Source organism: Euprymna scolopes, chromosome 1, assembly GCF_053919585.1.
Source record: "Euprymna scolopes isolate OS-2025 chromosome 1, ASM5391958v1, whole genome shotgun sequence".
In the NCBI taxonomy this organism is placed as follows: domain Eukaryota; kingdom Metazoa; phylum Mollusca; class Cephalopoda; order Sepiida; family Sepiolidae; genus Euprymna; species Euprymna scolopes.
The window spans coordinates 148,669,166-148,674,094 of record NC_136482.1 but is presented as its reverse complement, the minus strand read 5'-3'; the positions used below and the strand labels follow the sequence as shown (position 1 = coordinate 148,674,094).

Below are 4,929 nucleotides of genomic sequence, written 5' to 3'. Positions count from 1 at the left end.
GTATTCATATGTTATATCTATGTGCACATGTATGTGTTTGCATGCATATAGCTGTTAATGTATATATATATATATATGTGTGTGTGTGTGTATCTACGGGTATGCATGGCTGAACGTATGTATACGGATGCAGCTGTATCCGAGTTTCTATGCATATATGTGTTTATATGTGTGTATGTGCGTATATCAGCGATGCATTAAACACTGAAAATAAAGTTAAACATAACCACTGCCCAAAGCACCATCTTAGGAGCCCACCCCATATATATGTGTAATTAACGATGCGTCTACCTTACCTAGCATTATTAACTGCACCCATGTATTTACTTATTTATTTATTTATTATCATTTATTATTATTTATCCTAACTTTACTTTATTTATTTGGTATACATATATACATTTATATATATATATATATATGTCCAAAGCACCGTGTTAGGGTCCCACCCCGTATATATGCGAACTTAACGATGCGTTCATGTAACCTCGCATTATTAACTACACCCATGTATTTACTTATTATTTATTTATTATGATTTATCTATCCTAACTTGACCCTGTTTACTTCGTATAAAAATATATAAATGTCTGTGTATATACCTATATATATATATATATATATATATATATATATATATATGTGTGCGTATATGTGTGTTTATATGTCTATATATTTGTGTATGTTTATACTTTTATTAATATCTATATTTATGTAAGTGTATATACGTGTATAGGGGTAGATGCGTGTGTAGGTGTATGTATGTAAGTATGTATATGTACATCTACTTTTTACTGGAGATATTTATCTCCAAAGATATGTATATAGATGGGTGTGTGTATATATATGTATATAATGTATATGTATCTATATATATTTGTGAGTGTATATATATATATAAGTTGTGTGTATGTGTGTGTATGTCTGTATATGGATCCATGTATGTCTGCATGTACAGTGTTTATATGTGTGTGTGCGTATGTGTCTGTATATGGATGTGTAAAAGTGTACATATATATGTATATGTATATATGCGTATTTGCGCGTGCAGCGTATGTATTAAAAAAACAACCCATGGTAAACTGATATGGACAAGTCGACGTATAGCGACTACGAAAATTTTAAATGAACTCTGTACCTGTCAAAAATATGACATCTACACTAACCCTTTCCCTCTCTCTCTCTCTCTGTCTCTCTCTCTCTCTCTATATATATATATATATATATATATCCCTGTCTTTCCCACTCGCTCCCCCTGTCTGTCCCTCTCGCTCTCCCTCTCTTTCTCTCACCTACTTAATATACCTCACTGAACAAGCAAAAGGCAGTTAAAATTTAAAATTGAAACTCCCTCTCCTATCCTCACCCCTTCCCCTTTTTTCTTTTCTTTAGCATCCTCTCTTTCCACCTGCCCCTCTCTATATTCATATACATCCACCCACGCTTACCTGAATCTGCTACCCCCCACACACAATATAATCTAATGTATCTTAACCCTCAAAACTGAAATATTGTCAATACCCGTCTCCCTCCCCCCTATTATCTCCTACCTCAACCCCATCTTTCTCTCTCCTTTTTTTCTTTCGTATTTCTTCTAATATACTTCTTCCTAATGCTCACAAACACTTCTGTAAGGTCTGAGAGATCGTAAACATGGTCCAACATCTGAAACATATGTAACGAAACAGATAAAACGGTAATAAAAAATAACATATATATATATATATATATATATATATATATATATATATATATATGACTACTTCATTGAATCACATAAATTTATATACGAAACTATAATTTTATGCGTAAATTTCAGTATTTACTTCAACAATGCTCAATACATAGGTAGAGCAAGGTAGTAAGTTATAAAAATAGATATGGTAATTAATCTACTCCGAATTTCGCGTTTCATTCTCGTGACAATTCGTTGGATTTTATCCTGCACAAATTCCAAGAAAGCGTTTTATGATTTTTTTTTATTAGTATTATATGTGGAGAACAAAATGCTAAAAGTTCCTATTTACAATGAGTTTGAAGACCAGGGTCTTTTTTAATGTGGGGAAAGGAACATATATTAACAATTGTCTCAGTTATGAAGGATTTCTCCTACTAACTGAGAACAAAAAAATTGAAGTGCAGCATCTTAAGAACAGATCTTGATCTTGGCGACGTCATGAAACGAGTACAGCCATCGAACTAAAAAACAAGTGAGTGCACAGTTAACGAGGCATAAAAACATTGACTAAGTTCAGCATTTGCCGCTCCACTCCCATTTAGTCCCAAAATTCCCAGGGGATGTAAAATCCTAGTGAAAATGAACAAATGGCGCAGTTTTAGATCTTAACATAAGTAAATTTGATTTCTGTACCATGCAAAAAATAAATAAATAAATAAATAAATACATCATTCCCCCCTATTTAGCCCCAGAAGTCTACAGGGCTTTAACATATTTAAATTTGAGTTCAGCACCATGCAAAACTGCTAAATAGACATACACAGAAAATTTGGGACAAATATGATAAAATAGTCCCAAAAATGGAGTGTTTTTATCTTTTAGAGCCCCTGGGGTACACCCAAGAGTTATTGTGAAGTATAGACAAAGAAAATTATATAAAAATCACTTAATTACAAATTTTTCGAAAGTTTTATAAAAATCCAAGACATCAATTTTTTTTAATAAGCACAAAAGTATCAATTTTTACCATTTTAACCCGAAAGGCACCCCTGGGAGGCTTGGACCGAAGTTTTCCCGGAAAATCCGTTCTGTTACATTTTTTACTCATATTATGAAATGTTTGTGCAAACTTTCAAATAATTCCAAGTCGTAGTTATTGAAAAAAGTGCGGAAAACGAACGGAAGAACGGACAAGGGTGAATTTACAGGTCCACCCTAATAAATATTTCCATATTCCAAAGCTGTAGTTGTTGTTTAAAGAATACGTTGCAATTTTATGCTATATATTTTTTATAACAATTTTTATACAAAGTTTTATACAAACTACATGGACAGTTGACGACATGACGTCATCATGACATCATGAGATTAGCAGACTATAGAATACACGGTGCATTTTAAGTCATGTCTTATTACTGAATGCCAGTCACTATTTTCATCATCAGTCACTACTTCCTCACTTATATTGTCACAATGCCCAAAGCAGATTACAGGATTAGTTGGTGAGGTAACAACAACTAGTGAAGGCAGTAATTATTGGGGATACAGTTACAAGACTCAGCAATTCTATTCTGTCGCAGTTAATCACCTAGAAAAGGCCAGATGACGAGTTGGCCGAAATGTAGTGAAACAGCAACAACTATGAAGATGAGGATAACGGTCCGCAAAAAAATAAATTCGTTGCCTGCCTTATAATTTAATGCGTCAGACTTAGATGAAATTCGTCTGGATACTTCTTCTTCCGGCAAGTTGCCTATAATATAAATCTCACATGTCTGTTTAAATGTATGTATGTATATATGTATACATGTATGTATGTATGTATGTATGTATGTATGCATGTATGTATGTATAAATGTTTGTTCGTATGTCTCGCAAAAACTTTCGACAGAGGCGACGGATTTTCACGAGATTCATATCATTTTGAAGCTCGATTTTCGGGCGATAAAGATGGAAAAATTGGCCCAAAATATTAATTCATTTACCCTCAACTGAGCACTTTTCTGCAGGAAGGTGTCGCTATTTTCGCCTATATTTTCGAAAGTCACTCTCTCTTTCCGATTGTCTAGTCTTAATTTAAACCTAGTCACTTCCGGTTTACGATGGGCGTAACAACAATGACGTCACGATTTTTTCACGTGCTTATCCTCCTTCGCCGTACGGGTTCGAGCCTGCCTGCCTACTACCATTTTTTTTTTTTTTGCTGAACACACACCTCCAAACACTCGGGCAATGCTGGGCAATGCCGGGCAATGCCGAGCAATGCCGGGCAATGCCGGGAAACGCCGGCCACCTAGGCTAGTTAGTATATATTTAGCATATATTTCGTTCCTACGCCTGTCACGCGAGTGCTGGAGGTTTACTGACTAATTTCTCGTAATCATGAAAGTCATAGATTGACTCGTACCACAAATGCCAGAGAATTATTTAAAACCTTTCTTCAGTCTGGGGCACATTGTTATCACGTATTGCATGAAGTTCTGAAACGTAGCAAAATTGTGCCTCCAGAATTGCAGAATTATTCGAACTGTTTTGAGTTTAAAATATCTGTGATCTAAGATGTTTGTCTCCCTTAAGGAGAGAGCAAAATAACTATTGCTGAATAAATTCCTATTTAGTATAATTGAAGTTAGTAAAACAATACTATCCGTAAGCAAGGGCAGTCCATTATTTCAATGGAAGCAGAAGAGATATAATGTTCCGAACATAACTGTGTGTACACGGAAACTGAAGTAAGTTATTACTTAAAACTGGAAAGAAGTTATTACTTAAAACTGAAAAGAAGTTATTACTTAAAACTGGAAAGAAGTTATTACTTAAAACTGGAATAAAGTTATTACTTAAAACTGGGATAAAGTTATTACTTAAAACTGGAAATAAGGTATTACTTAAAACTGGAAAGAAGTTATTACTTAAAACTAAAAAGAAGTTATTACTTAAAACTGGAAAGAAGTTATTACATAAAACTAGCGGCTGCGCCGCGTCGGCACACACAACGCCGAATCAAACACAAAATCGAGTACACTCAGCATCGTCTTACCATCAACGCTTACCTTGTGAACTCGGAGTATGGAAAATCCGCATATGCGCAAAACAAAATCACTGAAAAAACAAAAATACCCAAACTAAGGATAAGGATAATGAGTAAACGTTGGATAAAATGATGGTAAAATTATTACGAACTTGCCAGGATTCGAACCTGGAATCTTCTGATCCGTAGTCAGACGCGTTATCCATTGCGCCACAAGTCC

At 34.5% G+C, this 4,929-nt stretch overlaps 1 non-coding gene across 1 annotated transcript; it reads right to left on the bottom strand.

Annotated features, from left to right (window-relative positions):
- Positions 1-4,856: 4,856 nt before the first annotated feature.
- On the bottom strand, positions 4,857-4,929 carry Trnar-acg (transfer RNA arginine (anticodon ACG)). Its single transcript has one exon. It is a non-coding gene; the product is annotated as a tRNA-Arg (tRNA).